This window comes from Gallus gallus, chromosome 4, assembly GCF_016699485.2.
Source record: "Gallus gallus isolate bGalGal1 chromosome 4, bGalGal1.mat.broiler.GRCg7b, whole genome shotgun sequence".
Classification (NCBI taxonomy): Eukaryota; Metazoa; Chordata; class Aves; order Galliformes; family Phasianidae; genus Gallus; species Gallus gallus.
In genome coordinates, this window is record NC_052535.1 from 65,806,946 (window position 1) to 65,828,297 (window position 21,352).

General features: G+C 39.6%; 1 protein-coding gene across 3 annotated transcripts in view; it reads left to right on the forward strand.

Moving 5' to 3' along the window:
* FRYL (FRY like transcription coactivator) overlaps positions 1-21,352 on the forward strand; it is a 158,403-nt gene that overhangs the window by 6,146 nt on the left and 130,905 nt on the right. For all 3 annotated transcript variants that reach the window (XM_046941215.1, XM_046941217.1, XM_046941216.1), the window contains exon 2: positions 9,264-9,471. The gene's annotated coding sequence lies outside the window, so the exon portion shown is untranslated. The remainder of the gene's footprint in view (positions 1-9,263; positions 9,472-21,352) is intronic.

Here is a 21,352-nt window from a genome sequence, read left to right on the forward strand (position 1 = left end):
TCTCCAGAGAAGGTTTCAGTGGGAATTGGTTTAGGTTTTTTAATGCTTTCATGGAAGTATCTTAAATATTGGGAGTATCTGTAAGAAAGACATTGAGGCCCTGGAGTGTGTCCAGAGGAGGGCAACAAAGCTGGTGAGGGGTCTGGAGCACAGGCCTTATGAGGAGCGGCTGAAGGAGCTGGGATTGTTCAGTCTGGAGAAGAGGAGGCTCAGGGGAGACCTTATTGCTCTCCATAACTACCTGAAGGGAGGTTGGAGTGAGCTGGGGGTCAGCCTCTTCTCTCATGTGACTAGTGATAGGACTAGAGGGAATGGCTTCAAGCTGCACCATGGGAAGATTCAGGCTGGACGTTAGGAAATACTGCTTCTCTGAGAGGGTGGTCAGGCACTGGAATGGGCTGCCCAGAGAGGTGGTGGAGTCACTGACCCTGGTGGTGTTCAAGGAACGTTTAGATGTTGTGCTGAGGGACACGGTTTAATGAGAACCGTTGGTGATGGGTGAATGGTTGGACTGGGTGATCCTGTGGGTCTTTTCCAACCTTGATGACTGTGTTATCTTGCCAGTAGATCTTCAGGTCACGTTTTTACTTCAGATCCCTCAAGGTTTCTCAGATTTGTCTTTATAAGCTACATTTTACAGCAAAAACTAGTACTGCACAAAATAAATTTCATTGAGTTAAACAGGAAGAGAAGCTGTAGGGTGACAACAGCAGTATTTATGAATGCTTGGGCCTACCAGAGTTCAGGCTATGGTGGGAGTGGCATTTGTTATGTTCATGAGGAAAGCATTCAGGGAGCTCAAAGGTGCCACTAACAATGTGCAAATAACTGGGGGAGAGAAACTGAGAGAAAACATTAAGTGCCATTTTTAGAGGCAAGAATGTGCTAAATGGTCATAGTGAGAAAATGGACAAGCCCCGATCTGCAGTATTCAATCACACTTGGATAGCCTTTCATAGAAGACTGACTGCTATTGTTTTTTTTCTTCACTGTTTGTTATTGCAGTAGTCTCAAAATACAACAATTGTGTGGTTTCTGCCAGTCCTGAGCAGCTAAGTTTGTTTGTTTGGAGTAACTGAATATAACGTTGAAAATGTTTATAAAATAAGGGCTGGGAGAGAGTGGTGAAAACTACACACACAGATAGTTGTATCTGAGCTGCAAGGTAGGGCACTGCTTGTGCAGGGTGGGAGACTTTTAAAAGAGACTAGATACTCATGTAAGAAACAGTAACAAATGGCAAGAGAATATTTATACTATGAGCTTTGAGAACGCTTTGATAAAACCAGGTCTCTGGAATTTATGTTTTCAGTTAAAATTGTAAAGAGAGACTTGATTGCTCAGTTGGTGTTGGTGCTCAGTTCATTGATGGGAGGGTGCATCTGTGCTAACACCATGGCCCGGAGGGCACTTGTGGTTAACAGCAGAGCTGGACAGAGAGACTGGCTTTCTTTGTCTGGGAAAGCTTCAGCCTGTCTTGCATAAAATAGAGCAGGAGGACAAGTGTTGATAATGGACTAAGTCAGGTAGAACTGTTTGGATTCAGTCTGGGGCAGCTAAACATCTTTGAGATAGACAGAATTTGCAGGATAGACAGCAAACTGAGCTCATCCAATCTGCCGGTAATGCTGATCACATTAAAAAAGATGACTTTGAACAAAAATAGTATGATTTCTTCCTCTGCAGACATAATCTAAAAACAGATGTCATCCAAAAACTGAGAAATGTGCTGCATTGTGCAGACTGACTGCTGTGGCTTCCTCATTCCCTGGGGCAGGGAGCTGAGTGGTAGCTGATCCCACAGTGGCTGGTTTGCTGCAGCGGCTTGGGGAGCTTGTGGGGTACCCCAACCCTTAGAGAGAAAGGAGGTGGGAGCAATTGCTGCTGTTCTTGGGAGAAGTGGCAGTAAGGGTAGGGCTCCTGACACCTTCGCTCTGCTACTGCTACCCTGTTCCTTTGCTTTGTATGTACACGCAGATCCTGCTGTCCTCTCTGTTGCTTCTCTTGGTGTGTCTGTATACCTCATGCTGGTGATCCTTCACTCCATTCTGTATCCTCATTTCTGCCTCCCCAGTGATAAGTAGAGATTTCCCATTTCAGCCTTTGTTGGTAGATGTTTCTTAAAAACTGAAGGTAAGCAGTGTTTGTTCAGATGGAGTTGATAGATGTTAGGGCTGTGTGTATATGTTTATCTCCATCTCCTTCCCTGAATAATTAACAGGTAAATAACTTTAGAATAGCTGGTGTAGATGAGAAGTGTTGCAAAGCAAGCTTGGGAATAAGTAGAGAGAAGCACAAAATGAACAGAACAGGCTTTTAGGGAAGAAACTTCTTTACCTATCATTGTACACACTTACAAATGCTTTAATATGCTTTTGGACCTGTTTTCCTCTGGAGGGATGAGACCCAATTATAAAACATTTGAGAACGTTTTCTTTCTGTATGTCACAATCAACCTTTGGTGTTATAATCTGTTGCTCAAAATCCATAGCCAAGCCATCAGATAGGCACTGGTTATCCTTGTCTTTGTGTTGGTGATGGAGGTAAATGGTGTGCAACTGATCTGAACCAACTTGAAGCCCAAACTTTTATTGCCTGGGAGGATATGTACAGAAGGTACTACATAGTACATTCCATATTATGCTGTACTGCAAGTTGTTCTTTTGATTTGCATTTTTAAACTGAGTAAATATTTTTGTTTTCAAGCCTTTCTCAGGCCCTGTGATTTTATAGTACTTTCTATTGCATGCTCCCTCAAAACCAGAATGATTGTAGTTGAAATCATTCAACTATGGTGCAGGATCTTCACCTGCCTCCAGTTAGTGGTGCAGGCACTTTATCTTTAGGACTTGAAATGTGTTAGTGCCAGAAGTCCCTGATAGCTGTCTAGCATTCAGCACATGATTGCAAACCAATGTGTCGTTGTTATGAGAAGAGTGGGATGCTTTGGGGAAGGTATCCGTGGGGCCTTTATAATGCTTTGAGCCTAGAAACAAAAAGAATATTTCAACTACTTTTCTGTTTCTTATTTTTGGTGAATGTGGAGTCTGGAGAATGCAGAATGACCTCATTTGGGTTCCTGTTAAAATGAAATAGCGAGTTCACATTTCTGCCTGCGTGAGTACAGAACTCAGAGTAAATTCTTTTTAAGAAAGAAGAGTAGATAAGAACAGTCTATGAGGAAGCACAGCAGAGCCCTTGTTCCACTCATTCTACTTCAAAAGCAATAAGCACTAATGTCTTTTATTATAGCATACGCATCAGATTCCCAGAGTCCAGAGGATACTGGAATCATTGGGGTCTGTCAGTTTAAGGATGTTTTTCTGCAACTGCTTACCATAGGAAATCTGACTGTTGTACTCCAACGTGGGCTGGTCGGCCTATTGGCAGAATGGCCTCTATTTGATATATAGGACCGCAGTTCAGCTTCTGTTAAAGTTGCTTTAAGTAGGAGTGGGGAATGGCTCGTACTTAAAGTAGGACTTTTTCACTTTAAATCCATACACTTTGGTTCCAAATATGCATACTATTTGTGTTGATAACTGAAGAAAAGTTCTATTCCTGTGTATTCTTTCTCTCTGTACAAGCACAGTAATGTAACTGGTAGGTGATTTAACAGTTTTGAGCAGCTTTTAAAAATAGAATGTATTTTTAGCATTAACAGTCTGCTAAGGGAGGAAAAGTAGCACATAAGCTGTTGATTTTTTCATTCAGTGATTCCAAGTGCTTCAACTGTAGTGAATTCTGATTTCTGAAAGCTTATTGAATTGAAAAGGATTGGGTTTTTTTTTGTTTGAAAAAGTAGGATGTTGCCAAAAACAACGTGAAGGTGTGATATAAGCTCCTGCGTTTTAGATTGAATTCACATTTTTAGGCTGATTTTAATGTGGTGTGTGCTTGAGCTTTGTTTTGGTGGGGAGGAAGGAAAAAAAGGGACTTAGAGCTATTTGTTTGCCATATTATGCATTTTCCCCTTTGTTGCTGTTGTGATGATGGAGCAGGGATCAGAGTTTTGGATAGGCTCCTGTGCTTAGGCTGCATACTGAATGGCAGTTCTTGCTTTTCTTATTGCCAATACTTTGTTACTGCAGGTAGGGTGATTGGTGGCACTTGGATCAACACCTGGGAGACCTTCAGTAGGATCAGCTGCAGTGTATGGAGCTAAAGGTGCTCTTCTGCTTTACTGTTGCAAGCAGAGATACACCGGAGGGAGACAGCTGCTGCCATGGGGCAGGGTCTGCCTTTTTTCTTTCCCAGTGCTCAGGAAATGGAAAGGATCAACAGATGATAAATTGAGGTGACATAAAAGTAGGCAAGCTGGAATCACACTTGTTACTTCTCTTTACGATAGTGGTGTGTAAAGGGCTTGCATTCTGTGCTGGGACAGACAGCATTCTGGTTACTGGCATGGGGGAAGCAACATCTGTTTGAGCTTGTCTTGTTGTGTGTGAATGTATGACCTCAGACACTGATATAAGGGGATAGTATGGTTAGGTTGCAGTTGGACTTCATGATCTTTAAGGTCTTTTCCAACCTGAGCAATTCTATGATTATAACTTCATAGTCTGTACACTTGTGTGGATTATTGGCAGATTCACTGGAGCAGGTTGCCCAAGGAGGTTGTGGATGCCCCATCCCTGGAGGCATTTAAGGTCAGGCTGGATGTGGCTTTGGGAGCCTGGTCTGGTGGTTGGCAACCCTGCACATAGCAGGGGGGTTGAAACTCGATGATCATTGCAGTCCTTTTCAACCCAGGCCATTCTATGATTCTGTGATTGGACATTTACACTGTAGTTTCTTAGCAAGCAGACAAGCACCTTCTCCCTAGATAGTCCTACCTTGTAAATGGCATAATGGAGAACGACTAATGTCATTTGTTGTGGAGTCTAGTCTTGCACTAGTAAGTGCAAGTTTTATTAAGAGGCTAAGCTGAGAGACTTGAAAGCTCTTATGCATAAATACACTCTGGCTGAAAACCCAGGTTTAATTTTAGCTGATTTCTGGTACTTTGAAATGAATTTCCAGAAGATAAAAAGTTACCAAAATTTGAAGAGCAAACAGGTTTTTTGGCACTCTCCCAATGGAGATGATTCGTGATTCATTTACTTTGCAGTTGTTTTTCCTGCTAACTAAAGAAAATACACTTCTGAGCTAGTATGGTCAAGTTATTACACATTTGGCACAAAGACTTCCTCTGAAGTTCATCTCACGAACCCTCTCAGCTACAAATTGTGATTATATTGGAGACTTTTCAGTTGAAGTTTGTCAGTTTATGAATGGAGAGCTATTTATAATTCTAATGAAGATGAATTGTTGAACCAGTATGATAAATGTAGTTTTCAGATACAGAAGGTTGGCCTTATTCCAAAATTCCTGTGTGACAGAGATTCTGCTTTTCTCTCTTTTACCATGATCTTCTCAATCCAGGACCTTCTACCTGATGAGTGTTACTCTGCATCCCTCATAAGGATGCTGAAACTGCCTCAATTTCCTGCCTTTCAACCATGCTTCTTCCTCTTGCAGTATCCATGCTCCTGTTTATGGCATCCATGTGCCTACGTGGTTAATTGGCCAGCGGTCACCTGGCTGTGCTGCCTATGTGAATCATGGGCTGGGAGATGAGCTGTTTCTATAAGGAGCTTGTTGGTGTCAGAAGAGAGCGTGGCCTGAACTTAAACATGTGTGGTCAGTAACTGTAAGCTGAGATACCACTGTATTGTTGACAGTGCGTAGTAACACTCAATTTGTCATGGGACCATTTTTTTTAGTCTGTCATTGAATATTGTGATATATTTGCTAAATTGTTAACGTACCTCAAACCTTTTAAAATGAGCAAGAGAATCTGGTTGTTTCTAAAATACTTTTGTTAAGACAAATCATGCCAAGCTTCAGTAAAGAAAAGGGGCAGGTGAGGGTGATTTAGGAAACAGCGTCCCCCCTTTTTGTTCTCTATAGCCAAGTTTCAAGGGGATGGTGAGCTTACAAATTGCTTCAGAGAAATTTGGAAGCTGTTATTTTTGGGGATGCCCTCAAATTGTTTTGATGCTTATGGGACAGTTATGTATTTGTTAGAGAAACCAACAGTACACACCAGCTGCAGTGTAAATGTACATGATGAAGTTGGTGGGATGGAGGAACCGGGCAGCCCCTGGAAGTCTTTTGGTGTGCTGCCAGCATCTCTCAGTGCTGTAATGGGGAAGTTGCTTAGTTGGGTGCAACAGGCAAAGCTTATCTCTTTGTATGTTGATACACCATGTGATAAATCTGGGCTGTGTAATGAATGTGGTGCTTCTCTATAGCATAGGCTGTTAGTGCATCCCCTGTGACTTCGGGGACTTGTGCTGCCTGTTCCTCTGGCACTGTCCCCAGGGACAGTGTGTTGTGTTGGTGCTTGTGATGCCCAGGGCAGCTGAATGTACAAATCAGCTGCATGTTGAAGCAACCATGGGCCATTGTGTTTGCCCACAAACTGGTTTTCTAGCATTTTGTCAGCACTGCTGAAATGATGCCTTTAAAAAGTAATATAATTAATCCTTGACTTTCATCTAACTTGATGAAAGCACGCCCAGTGTATGGAAAAAGAGTCTGTAACATGGAAAACACTACTTCCAGCAGTTAGTTAAAACTTAGCAGTTCTTGAGTCTTATGTCATTACATCTTTTGGCCCAGTAACTATAAAAAGGCTCTAATTTAGTGTGTTATACATAGCTTCTTAAATGAGCTTCTTAAATGCAGGTGTTGGCGCACTGATTTCTTGCAGCTTTATTTTCAATCCCAAACCCCCTTCTGTGAAGTCATTGAAAGTAGTCTTCTCTGTTACCTCCCTAGGTTTAACCAGTAGCATTGGATATAGGAGAATCTAACTGCTGCTCGAAAGGTGACGTTGTTTATCTGTTTCCCAGTTCAGCATGTTAAAGAAGAGTTCTGGGTTTTAAATATGAAAACTTAATTATCTTTAGATATATATTTTAAAAATAAATTTTATGGTAGCTGATATCCTACGGTTTGAGCTTTATGTAGCTTTGCGTTGCTCTGTCTTTTTAAGCTTTTTATAGATAAGTGTTTAATAGATGAGCCTCATGCTGAAACCTTCTTGTCTATGGTACCTTGCCTTCCCAATCTGATAAAGCATCGTTAAATCATACCTTGAACGTTGTAAGCTGCAGTTGGTGGAATGAAGCCCAGTGAACTTCCCTCCAGCCATGTGCTGTGGTTACTGTAATCGTTGCTCATTCCCTTGGAGACTTTCAACCTTTTGCTGCCTTTACTGGTACTTGCTTCCTTTGTTGACTTAATCGGATTAAGTTGCTTCTATAGGAAACCTTGGGTTGTACGATACAGTCATAGTTGTATTTGAAGTTTCGGACAGCAGCTGCAACATGAAGTTTCCTGTTACTCTGTAGGTACAACCAAAAAACTTGAGACAACTTAAGTGAGTTTTCATGGGCATGCCACTCTCTGAGTCTTTTCTGGATATTTTGCCAGTGAAACTGAGATTGCAGTATCTTGTCCTAATGTTCTGTTGTTCTCAGTTTGATCTCAATTCCTCCAGTAAGCAGCTGGGCTAATAGGCAGTCTGAGGGGAGCATGGGGGGGGGGGGGGGGGTGGAGCACAGAGCAGTGAAGAATGAGTCTGACTGCAAATCAGACTGGTTTTGTGCGTTTGCTCCACACAGTGTGAAGGAATGAATTCTGTATGTGTGAATGTAAGGCTTGAGAAAGTGAGCTACGATGTTGGTGTAAGTAGTGGTGAATCTCTGCTCTGATGTGCTTTCAGTTTTATCAAGAGCAATGTCGTGTTTCAGTTGTCTTCAGGAACTGTGAGCATTTGGTGCAATGGAGGGGGAGTTAAAGGAGTGCCAAGTGCTCATTCCAAAGTGGAGGGGGGATGTAAGGCTTTGCATGAGTTGATTGAAAATATCTTTTTTTCTAAAAGAGGGGATGAAAAAAAAAGGGCGAAAAAAGTGAGCAGTGTAATTACTGGGGACAGATTGAAAGGCCCATATGCTCCTGCTGCACAGAAAAGAACATTTTCCTGCCCTAATAGTCTAAAGAGGAAAAAGTGATGCTGATTTTATGCACTGCACTGTCAAGCGTGCGGGCAGTTGACGCTTATTAAAGAGCAGGAGTTTAGCAGGTGAAACTCAGATTTGTATCTGTCTATAAACACATTCCTTTATAACTGCTTACCTCCTTATAAAACGTGACCAGTTTTGTCAAGGAATGGTGTGTTCCCAGGGTAGAATAAGTAAGCATCCATTGGCCTGCGTCCAGTTTGCACAAGTTGGTCTAGTTTTCCTGCTGTTCTCTAAGTCTCCCTTTTTAAGATGTAAAAGCTAGTTGGACTTCAGAATGGGGCATTTTGGCTTTAGATCACACTTATGTGAGTCTCTTCAGAAACGGTAATAAAGAATTAGAAGAAACGGTCTCTAATAAATTGGTGATGATTAAATAGTTAACGCATCCCTAAAAGAAACAAGTACGTTCTTGTTGTATCTCAGCGCTGGTGAAGTCACGATGGGTGTACAGTCTGTGAATGTACCTGCAGTTCTTCAGGCTATGACTTGAAATATTCTTTTCATACAAACGAGATGATCAGGAGTTGTGGATTGCTGCTGCACGTTGAGACTTGAGTTGTTCAAAGTGCTTGGTCTGCCCCCAGGGTGAAATGCTCTTGCTGTAGTTTAGTGGTGAAGGAGAACAAAAGCGAACTTGGAGGCTTAGGCAAGTTGTGACAAGTGTGCGAGTTGCACGCAAGCCTCTGCTGTAAAGGAATCTCCAGAAATTCTCAGGGCTTTGTTGGAGAGACTGCAGACAGCTGAAGTACAGCTTGTTCTTTTCCTGACCGCATCCCTGTGCTAAAGTAGAAGGGAAGGAGAAACAGGAAAGAACCAAAAAGACCAATATGAGAGGAATGATTTGGTATGATCTTCAGTTGAGAGTGTGTGTGTGTATAGATATGTTATTAATAAAGCCTGTTCCTGGTTTAAATGTCACTGAAATGTGTGCATAAAGAGTAGTTGTACATTTTATTTCAGTATCATTCCTCCCCCATCTTCCCTTCCTCCAGGAAAAAACCCCAAACTACTCATGAATTAAAGATCTTTAACAGATTAGAATAGCAATTTTAAAGACACCATCCAGATCTTTGTGTTGGGTTTTTTTTCCCCCATATAAAAAGTTCATTATAAAGCCTCTGGAAAATGTTGATATCTTTATTAAAATTGGTGGCTAACATTTGATTTTTTTTTTTTCTTTTTCAGTGCTTTATACTTTGTTTGTCCGTACTGTGTTTGGAGATCACTTTCTGGTATTTGGCTACACACCAACTGACCTGTAGCTGTTTACACCTTTATCAACTCCTCTCATCTCTAAGCACAAGCTGGACCTGGGGGAAAATGTCCTGATGGATACATCCTGAGTGTGATACGTGAGCGGCTCATGTCGGTGGTTAGCAATGGCTTCTAAGTGGTAAGACCTTCTTCAGAATTCTGCCATAAAATGGTTTCGTATGTCCATGTTTTTTTTGTCTTTTTGCCTTATTCTTTGTAGTCTCTATTTTACTGTAAATACACATCTAGCTTTGCACTACATCCAGCTTTGCACTATCACTTCAGATGTCAGTTATCTGAATGGAAATTAATTACTGCTTTAAATAAGAATATTTAACCACGTTAAATAAGGAAATTTGCTCTAATGTTAAATAAGGATATTTACTCTATTACTGTATTGGATTGTGGACAGATGTGAGCCTCTGCCAGAGAGGATAAGAATAGAGCGAACAGCATTCAACCTTTCATTCATGAACTTCCTAAATCAGATGTACTTCCCATACTTTCCCTAGGCTGATGTGCACTTAGTATTTTTATTTTTTTTCCAAGTAATTCATGTGTTTGGTAATTCTGTCAAGTAGTCTTTCATGTGTTTGTATGCTCAGTGGAAATCTGACTTTGTCAGGTCTCCTAGGATGTGTGGGCAGGTGCCTGAGCTCTGTCCTCTTGTGGAAAAAGCCAGGTAGTGCAGCTAATTAGCAAAGGCCCTTGCAATTCTTTGTATGGATTTTCTTTTTCCTTACTGGCTTTCCTTTAAGTATTTTATCTCTATTAAGTAGGTCTGTATTGATATCAAGCACAGGATAATTGTTGCAGATAAAGTACGTCTGAGCTGAAGTGGGTACAGATAGATTTAATTAATCTGACATATAAGTTGTCCTTAGAAAATAATGTGAGGTTCTGCTTCCCTACAGTCTAGCAATAAATCAGGTAGATTATGCTTCCTTAGCCTCGCTGAGAACAGAGAGTATATTGACATGATGAAAGGAAAATATTGAAATGCAGTTGTTGCTACAGCATTTATTTAATGGTCTTGTGCATTCAGTGCCTTAAATATTCTGCAGTGTTTTTAACATGGCTCTTACTTTCCTTTAGTATATTATCCATTGTGTTCTTTACAGGAGAAGGAAATAATAAAATACAATGAAAGTCTACTTTAAGTCTTGGTGTGGGATCATCTCCGGTGTATTAAATTGCTGTTTGCCTCAGTTGCTGCTTTTTCATCACTAGTTGCACAACCTTCTGACCTGCTTCACTTTCTTTTGGTAGAACTTTCTGCTCTAATTACTTGTTTCTGATATGTGCATTCCTTCAAGCAGTAACAAATCTCTCATTACAGAGGTCTTCCTTGAACACCCTTAGGTTCCTGGTGCTCAGGGGAGACAAGTGTACTTTTTAGCTTTAGAACAGAGACTCCAGATCTGTTTTTTATTTATTAATGAAATAGAAAAAATGAGGCAGAAGACTTGAGGACATTAGTACTGTTTTTGCTGTACCTAGTTGTTCTATGAGAGCTTATCATGCTTCTAGCATCTCCAGTTATACCTCACTTCAAAAGATTTTAATGGTAGATAACATGTTTCTATATGTTTATTTAAAAAAGGAGCTCCAGTGTCATTTGGACACTGGTCATTGGTTCTTCTCTGCTGCCCTATTACTGGGTGTGTTTCTGCTGAAGAGTATTGTAGAAAAATGCTTTCTTACAGTGACAAACGAGTTGCAGAATTTGAAACACTTGATGCCTTACGTTGTTCAGATAATGTGGAATGTCTGAGTTATCTGCAAGAAAACAGATGAGAATGCTAATAGGGACACAGAAGAGCTGCTTAGTTCGTCGAATGTGAAAGCTGTGTGTCAGATTAGTGGAGGGAAAAAGATTAATGGTTGAAACTGTTATAGGATTTCCCTTCTCTGGGATTCTTAGAAGTTCAGAAGGTCAACTATGTGGTATGTTTTTTCTGTTTAGTGACATCCAAAATCCATCAAGTTCCTTTTTCAGTGTTCTGTAAAGCTCTTTCTTGTTAAACCTATTTTCTGTCATGAAGAACAAGTGTATCATAAATGATAATTTTGGAGTTGAGTTAATTTTGTTATCACAGTATATTTGTTCTAATGTAATCCACTTGTATACTGAACCTAAGAGCATAGGATGCTATCAGCGGTGTTCCTGAAATACCTGAAATTAAATACATTTGGTGTTCAGAAGGACTTGAACTGTTGCGTATTTCTTTTAACAGCCTGCTTAGAAGACTGCATCATTATAAGGCAGTGGAAAAAGAAACTCAGCCAATTGACTCTGTGCTTCTATAGCTCTGAAACTTATTTATAACATTTTGCATGAGTACACATCTGAATCTTTCTTTTAACACGTTTTGATCAGACAACTGTAATGAGGATTCTGCTCTTCTCCATGGGCAGCCAACAACTGTTTCCTTGAAAAGAATAATACTGGAGTGTTCTCTAACTTGAAAGAAACAGCAGGATGTAGAGCAACTTGTACAGTTACTCTGTAATAAGAACTCTGTTACAATTAAAATCTGTGATAATATGTGTCTATGGAAAGGAATGAAAACCAGAAGTATTTAGGGAACTGGAAAATCCCTATCCCCTGGCTAGTAGCTAATGAAAACAAGTACTTCAAAGTCAAGGAGGTGGTGATAATAGGCAGTTTGTGAGGTTTGGGCAAGGAACGAGTGGTGCAGCTATGTACTTCTGATCTCTCCTGTGCACTTACAGGCCTTTCCTGTGGAAACAGTTCCTCTTGGATGTGCTTCTGCACAGCAGGGTTTAAAACACCCTGCCATTCTTTGCTCAGAGGTACTTGGCCTTGCTGAAGACCAGGGTTGCCTCTCCCTCCATAACTTCATCCTTGCAAGTACCTGTTGAAAATAAATAAATAAAAAGGTCCTTGCTCCTTTGATTTGAGACACACCTTAAAGATGCAGGCTAAAATGTACAGTGGAATGGATGGACCAACAGCTTTGAAATATATACTCAATTTTAACCACATTTGACTATCTATTTTGCATTTATTAATGAAAGATACTGACAGTGTGGATGAGACAAAATGACAGAGCCAACACCTCTGTGTTTCCATTTGCAGATAGCCAGCTGACTTGAAACAATCTGACTGTATAAGCAGACCTGTTTGTGTTAATGTGTTGACAATTCTTTAGATTTTTTTGTTTGATGTAGCAGATTAATTTGAAAATAAGGAATGTTTTTGTAAATTAAGAAATGGAATGCAGTAAAGTTTGTTTAACACCGTCTTTCTCAAAGAAGAGGTAATCCTAACCTTGATGGTTTTTGAGAAAGAATCCTCTTGTTTTTGACCATGACAACTGGTCTTTTCTATTTTCCCTACTTAGAAAGCCACAGGTGAGGAAAGAAAGGCTTCCTTAACTTTTCTATTCCAGTCAGCTAACTGGAGCCTGAGTTTCTCTTGAAATAAAGGAATTCGAGCTTTCCTGAGTGATCATGCTCAGCTGTGTTTTTAAAGTCAGTATTTGCTTCTTTCTGCTCTTTGAAGGTAGCTTCCCCCCCCCTTGTTCCTTCTTACAGAAACAGGCCTAATCTTCAGGTAAAATAGAGCATTTCTCTTTAAATCTAAAGGAACTTTTTCCCTAATTTTTCACAATTACTTGCTAGTCTGTCAGTTATCATTCTGGTATTAGAAATGAGAGTAAACCTATTGAGTCTGGTAACGTTAGTTAAATGTGCACAAACACTCTTTGTTAAAATCTATATTTCTCAAGATCTCTTTTCATCAGTCTGTTCTGTAGATTGGCCTTAATTTATGGTCCTTGTCAAGAGCTAATACTTGAAGCTACTCTTTGAGCTTTTCTGTTACCACTAGGTCAGTGAGCAGTTGAGTCTGTGTGAAGAAGCAATCCTTTGTCTTCATTGCTGCCCTTTAAGTAATGTCTCTGTTCACCCAGCTTCTGAAGCTGCAGTTAGTGTGCCATGTATCATGATCATCTCATTTACCTTTGTGCAATTGTGAGAACTTTACTGTGATAGTAAGCCTAGGGTTTATTTTTATCTTTCATCTCAAGCAAACCTGCTTGGGTGTGTATAAATACATAAAGGTTCCACATATAATTAGAAATGGAAGCTTCTCTTGAAAGGAATTCAACAATTAGTTGGTTTAGGTTCCCTTATCTTCCCACACGTTATTTTTCCTGGTGACTTTGATATGCTGAGAATTACTTGCATTTAGCAAGTGTTCTCTTATTTGTTGGTAACCCAGAATTGCTGTTTAACTTATTCTCCACTGTGCTTAATAGAAACGTCTTTGAACCTTAATTTAGTACCTAGTTTTATAGTTGGATCTCTTTCTTTCATCTCCAAAGTTTTCAGGCTTCCCAAATAAGCAGAGTAAATGAGACCTTGGCTAGCATCTTAGACTGAAAATTAGTATTTCCACTCCTGTGCTTAAACCCTGAAAGTAAAAACTTTGCCAGGTAAACCTGTCTTGGATTACTAGAAATTATGAAAGTGTAAATTCCTTGTCGGTTTTTTTTTTTTTTGCCTGGTAGGAATGAGTATGATCTCTTAAATTACTTCATTTCTGCCCTATCTGAATATACATGGGATTCAAAATTAACTCTATTTTCTGTGGAATTCTATTTAAATATAGTTTACAAATGTTTGTGTACTAAAGCTATGATGTTGGAGTTTTCATAGGCCCACATAGAGCTCCACTGGCAGCAGCTGTTGCTGCATCTGCTGATCTGAGTCTGTGTGGTTTTTAATGCCTTTAGGCAGAATACAACTGGACTTCAAAACAAAATTCTTTCAATGGAAAAACATCTATAGGTGTTCTATGTTTGCAGTACGGAAAAGTCTTCTCTTTTTTGTTATGGAATTTACATAAATGTGTAAGCTCTAAATTAGTAACTGATATTATTCTGATATATTATGATATTAAATCATCCTCAACTTCTGTACCATCCAATAAGTTCCTTAAGTATTTTACATTATTACTGCCTTGAATTGAATAATATTATTATACTCTTAACAGATAGGAAAGGATCTTGTTCTGAGCAAGAGTGCATTTGTTCCTTTAATTCAGGTGTCAGTCTTTCTGTAAGCCATGAAATGTTGAAGACTTCAGCCCTTGAGTACCTGTCACAGCTCTATTTATTGTAAGAACTGGGAGATTGGAATAGTTTCTGTTTAAACCAAGTTACATAGTTCTGCCAGCAGCATTTTTCTTTCTGGTTAGGTTCAGATTACGATGCAAAAATACATTCGTGTTATAGGTTAAAAATATTTGGCAAAGACATCTACATTTTATATAAGAACTCAAGTGCTGTTGGCTTTACAGAGGGAGTGTTTTACTTAAGGTTTAAAGAGAAAAATTGCTACTGCTCTAAAACCTACATGTACAACGTTTCCACTGTAAAAATTCTTCTGAAGATTTGGAGAACGATGAAAAAGGAAAACTTGAAGTTACTTTCCCTACCTACCAGTGGGCAAACATTAGATATCCTTAGGATAATGTTCAGTTAAGAAAACAGGACATTAGTTTTAAATACATATGTAGTTAGCTAAGAGTAACCTGCTGAAGTCTCACATGCGGGTACTTTTTCTGAATCATTCCTAAAGTATTATTTCCCATTTCAGCTTATTTGCTTAGAATTGATCTACAACATCCTTTTCTCCTATTGCACTTCCTTATTGCTTTTTCTGATCCTTGATTGATATTTACTACTTAACCGAAGAACAGTGAGTAACTTCCTTCTGGTACATCTAAAACAGGTGAACCACTGATTGTCTTCTACACAGGAGTTTCATTTGGGGAAATACAGGTATTTTGTCTTCTCTAATAGATGAACTTCTGAAGTCTGGCTTGTGTTTCTTGGATGGAGAAATTGATTTGCTTATTTCTTAAATAGCTAAAAAAAATATTCTGTATAAAATAATGTCTGCTGTCAATGGCTGTCATTTGCATTGTTTATCTTAGTACAATATTAATTCATGGGCAAAGTTATACAACCATTAGTCGATTTCTTTCAGAGAGAGAACATGCAAGTTGGAAAAAAAATGGGGTGGGAGCACCATCAGGTGTGTGTACATATGTATATTTTTCTTTATACTAAAATGCTGATCACTCCTTGTGAAAGTAAATGGGGCAGTTGGAGGCTGTGTGCTAGTAACAACTTAGGGGTCCTTGAATAACTTGAAGCCTCAGTTCTGCTTGTGTAATAGACGGCTTTCAGTGTCCCAGTGTCCATTCAGCTTCCCTTTCCCCAGGGAAGCTGAATGACTTCTGTCTTTCTATTTTCTACGTATTTTTCTCCTATCGTGATTAGTCAGCATAGAATAAATGGGACTGTAATTTGCCCCCCAAAAGATACGAGTGGCAAACTTGCAGATGGCTTTTAGTGCATCTAGAATCCGGAGTACAGACCTAGTATTTGCTGAAAACACTGTCAGCACACTGCTGACAGATCTCTATGTATGGAGAACATTGCTTTATCAGCACAGGGATACAATCTTTTCAGGTGAGGCTTGACTGGTGGTGTTATTACACCTCAATACCATTTATACAGCATTTCTTAGCAGATGGTATACTGTAATCTCTAATTACAGTCATCAGCATAAAACATCCAGCTCTCTAAATTTGAAACTGGGGATGAACTTGGAAAGTATTAATGGCTTCATAATTGGAGAGAGTCAGGTGGCAATTCTGGCTGTCAAATGTAAAACTGATATGCAGTCTTAAATAATTATTTTGTTTCTTAGACATGCAATACAACTAAATATGGCATTGCATATACCAAATACTTAATAGAAGTAAACTCCTTCACTGAGGACATTCCCCATGCATTCAACTGCTTAGCTTTTTTGTTGAAAGTCCTACGTGCAAGACTACTGAAATGAAGAGAAGCATCGTTGGATATCAGTTTCCATGCTGAATAGGGTGATAACATATGGGCTTGAACTATAGTTGAGTGTATACTATAAGATGATAAAGTAATGAAATGTAAGTAAGCATGAAAAACTGTGGACTCATCAGAGCTGCTGGGGAACGTGAAACCTGTGTGTTTGTGTCACCAGGAGTACTGGGGCTGAGTATGAGCAGTGAGTTGAGGAACCTCTTGAAATCCCATCAATGTTGTCTTTTCTTATTTGTATTCTGTAATTAGATTTCCTTCTCTGCTGATATGTACTGTTTTAGTGTAAGTGAAAAGCAATATAGCTCATAAGGCATGTGATTGTAATGGTTGAATGTCAATTATTTTATAAAGGCATCAAGTGTTTGTGTCTTGAATATCAATGTGTGTTTTCTGGCTGTCTGTTAATTACAAAATACACCCAAACATCCATGAGCTTTCCAACTCCCCTTTCCAATTAGCATTGTGTTCTCAATGACAGTGGTGTATGTGTGCCTCTGGGCAGACTATTTTCGTGGGTGCTTATGCTGACACACAAATCTCCTCCTACTTACAGTAACAATATTCATGGATCTCTTTTTGTCAGTAGAAAAAGAAAAGAGGAATTGGGAGTAAAAAAAAAAAAAAATTCCTTTGGGCTGCTGCGAAGTAATTAATGCCTTCATTTCTACTAAGCTGCTAAAATGCAGTGTGATAATATCGCAACATGTCTTGTCTCACTTCACTGCTAAGTTTTGACTTTTTAAAGCTGTATTGTAACTTACTTTGTTATCTGCAAGTGTGACCAGCAGCTTATTTTCGGGATGTAGAGTCTTAAAATAAGAGTTTTTTGCATGACTTATTTTAGGAGAATAGAGATCATACACAGCATATCATGAAGAGTAATAAAAGTAACTTCTAGTAGCAGTCGCAGCAGATTCTGCTCTGCTCTATCCTATATATAGGCTTCTTGCTTAGAAAATGATTTTGTTGTTAAAGATAATTGTCTCAAACATGTATTTTTTACCTCTGCAGACAGAGTAGTAAGGGTGTGGTATGAATGCTATCAAAGCTGAATGCGTAACTATTGATATGAAATACATGAAGTAGGAGGTATTAAAAAAAATCTTATTTCAAATATTTGAACTTTATGTGAGAAACAATTCTGTGTGAGGGAAAACCACAGAAGTGCAGCTGAGGTTTACTGTTAACTGATCAAACACAGCCTAACAGTGACTTTTATTCTCTGTAATATAGACGTGTTTGTTCTTGAAGGTGAAAACATTTGTGTGTATACATTCATGCACGTGTTAGATGTAGTATATGGAGAAGGATCTGTTTTTTCATTAGGCTATAAAGCAAACAATTATTTGAGTTACTGAGGACTACCTTTAATTACTTTTTGTCGTTGGAATGAGACTGTTTCTAGAACTGTCCCCATTGAAGCTGCCTCAAGTACTCACCTTCAGCAAATGTGATCATTCTTTAAGCTATTTGGCATAATGGAAGTTAAAAATTATCCTTGCCCTTCACCTTCGTACTTCCAGTTAACACTCATTTAATAACTACTGGCTGAAGAGTTGCACATTTCTACCCATTTGGTACCTAATCAAGGTGCAAGCTCTGAATGTGGCAGCAGTTCCCAAAAAGTTGCCCCTAACCAATGGATTGTGGGTGCAGGAACTGCCCTATGTTCTGGTTATGTTTTAAGAACCTTTGGGTAATGGTTTCTGCCTTTTTCCTTAGAGATGCCGCTTCGTAGCAGTGCTGCCATCGTTCTGGATTGCTGGTAGTTGTACCACAGAGCCTTTGGTTTTAAGGACTGTTTCTTTATCAACGACCTTTGCATAAGAATATCAACATGGTTTGTCATATTCATTTTGTTTCATCTGGGGAAAGATTTGGCTGCTTCTATTACCATGTACTACTTTAAATGATGTATTTTGTTGCCGACTGAAGTACTCTTCCTACTCGTGTGTGAAAGAGTATGACTCATTGCAGGGGCTTTGAAAATGCCAGTTCTTATTTGAATAAAACTTGCCAGTGGAAGAAATTCATGGGTTTGGAAGATCCTGTGTGAGAGGTCAGAAGTCCTAAGAAGCGAGAGGTTAGTGACAGCAGGAAGACCTGGTTGTTATCCTGGCTAAGGGTTGTAGAAGCTGCGGAATAGACAATTACCTCAAACTTCCCAGGAACTCCTAATACGTTCAGGAAAGCATTTGATTGTTGCATGCTGCTTAAAGATAAGAGCAATTTCTATCTAATAGACAGTCATTAAAAATGTTGGGGCTTTTTTGTTGAGCAGGATAGTCTTGCATTTAGTCACTGAACATAATAGTTGTGTTTTGTGTCCAGCTTCTGATTGATTTACTTAGCCAAGTATTTTATTGCTGCTTTTGGGTGCGTTCACTTCTAGTGATGCTAAATCAAAACCGAGCTCATAAAAACAACAACAAGCCTCCAGAAATCCCCAACTTTCCAAGGAAAAAACCCCATAAGTCACTGAAAAAGCCCGTTCCCATGTAGAGCAAGTGCACCTTAGGGCAAGGAAAAGAAACTGAAGCTTTACCAAAAGCTGACAGATGGATCTTGCTTTCATTTCTCAGAAACCTGAAAGCCAGAAATTCTTTCAGAAGAGCACGGGGTCAAACGGAACGATTTTCATGTCTACATGAATGAAAACCAAACTTACAAACGGTTGAAAAATGATATGATTTAGGTTTAAAATAAGTTTTATTTGGCTGTTAAGCCATAGTTCAAAAGCAAAAAGGTTTTTCCTTTTAAAAAGAAAAAAACCTACATCACAGAGAGAAAGAAATAGGGTTTGTCTTCCCCCCACCTACAGACTTCTGTGTGAGATCGCAGCGATGTCCTGTTGATTGGCTGACAACCAGAAAGCTGGCATCTGGTACCTCTCATGGATTTAGTACGGAGTGCAGGTTTGATTGCAAGCTGAGCTGTTACATTCTGTGTTCAGTTAGGACTTCAATCTCCGCTGGGGAGGAGCAGATTGTTTTCATTACAGTAAGACAAGTACTCGCAGATCAAGCTTCTATTCTGAGATACAAGGGTGAAAAACTTCCTATATGTGGGTGCTATAGTGGCTGTCCTATTTCTATAGCAGATTGACTCCCACTTGAAGCAGTGATGTTCAATTTGAATAGGCAAGTTGAAGAAAATAGTGTGTATCATGTGGGGTTGGCTGCTAATAGTACACCCAGCATGGGATCAAGGGTGCAGAGCTGAAACCCTTCGGCTAAGTAAGAAATATGCGTGTTATTGGAGACCTGTAGGCTGAGGTAGAGACCTCTGAGGTGGGATATGGTGTTAACTAAGGACAACTCCTATCCCGCGGCTCGGGGTTCCAGCAGGCGTTACCACTCTGCCAGCACAACGGGCCCGGCCGCGCTCAGCTGGAAGTGCCCCGTGCGGGCAGAGCGGCGGCCGCCGCCAGGGGGCGCTGCCGAGGAGCCGGAGTCCGGCTTAACGTATTGCCCACTGCGAGCTGCGGGTTGGCAGCCGGGTACGTTGGAACGCTGGGAGCATTCTGGCTAACAGAAGTGTCTGAATTTCTCTCTTGTTGCCAAATACTGGAAACTGCAAATGAGGTTTATGGCAAGGCTTAAGGAGAGGGGGAAAAAAAAAAAACACAACAAAAAAACCCTATAAAAAATAATATTATTGAGTGATTTCTTGAGTTTGTAATGACTCAGTCCTTTGTAAGCATCATTTATCTTTGTGATATCTGATTATTTGTTCTGAAAACATAAAACACTTCTGAAAATGCGTTCCTTGCAACTTTTTTGTATTAAGAAAAAATGCTGTGCATGAAATCATATAAGGACAATCCTTTGCTTCATCTCTCAGATCTTTTGCTGCAGGAAATGATGTTCTGGCAATGTATCTTTTGTGATGAGGTTGGGCCACCCATAATTCTGTACTCATTTACAAAGGAAATTTAGACTGAGTTGAATACTTGGGGATTTTAGTGCAGATTAGAGTGCAAAGATAGCACACGTTTTCAGTCTGCATCGTGTTTGAGAACGTGTCTCAGGTGACAATTGCAATGAACTCGTACCCTGTTTTTCAGCTGGCTCCCAGTCCCTTAGGAGCATCTATTGAATGCAAGTGGTTGACCTCCAGCAGATTACGCTGTGTACGCTTGTTTCTTTTTGAGAAGAGTTAGTTGCAGTGGTGGATGTGACAGTAAGTAGTTTCTTTTGAAGTGTATTGTGGTGCTTTGCACCTCAGTTGGATAGCTGTGTTGAATACGTTCAGACGCATCCTGGACAGGGAGCTGCTGTTACAGAGGCTGCTCCTGACTGCAGAATGAGTGCAGGTCAGTTTTCTCTGTTTGAGTGATGACTGTAATGTACAGTGACAAAGCGAGGTGTGGATCTCCACTCTACATCTAGTAAGTAATAGTTTCAACCATACATATTCCCAAATGTGAAAAGCATTAAAGAACGCTTTTCTATGCTAATGTCTCCTTTCTTTTTCCTTCCCCTTCTCCCATGAGCTTTCTGCTCTAAATGCAAGGCATCTTTCATAATGGCTTCTCTAAACTAAATATAGAACGAGTGCTTAAACTTTCTTCCAAATGAAAACAAAATACTCAGTTAAACCATATGGGTAAGTGGCCTTAGGGAAAGTGAAAGTTTGGACAGAATGGGACAGCTTATTTCTGTACTTGTTGTTTTATGGAAGACAGTTTGAGTGGTTTAGGTGGTAAATATAGCATCAGAACCACTGGAAAATGGAACTCAGTGTTTAATAAATGTTATTAACTTAGTGATTAGTACTTAATGCCATGTGAGAATGCAAATGGCTTAAACTGTGGTGCTGCTAGACACTCTGTAAAGCCTGGTGAAGAGGCTTTGAGAATGATAAGTGTTATCTTTCAAATGCAGATGAATGCTCTCTGAGCACTTCATGAAAATTAAGAGCTATTGAACTCTGTGAAATGCAACTTTGAAATACATGTGCATTTTTTTAGTGCTTAAAAGTGTTGCGATGCTAAAATGGCGTTTTATCCTAGTCAAGAGTTTAATGTATGTCAGTTGATAGGCTGGCTTGTTGTTGTTTGGTTTTCTTATCAGTCTGTACAGTTAGACTTCTTTAAAATCTGCCTGCGAGCAG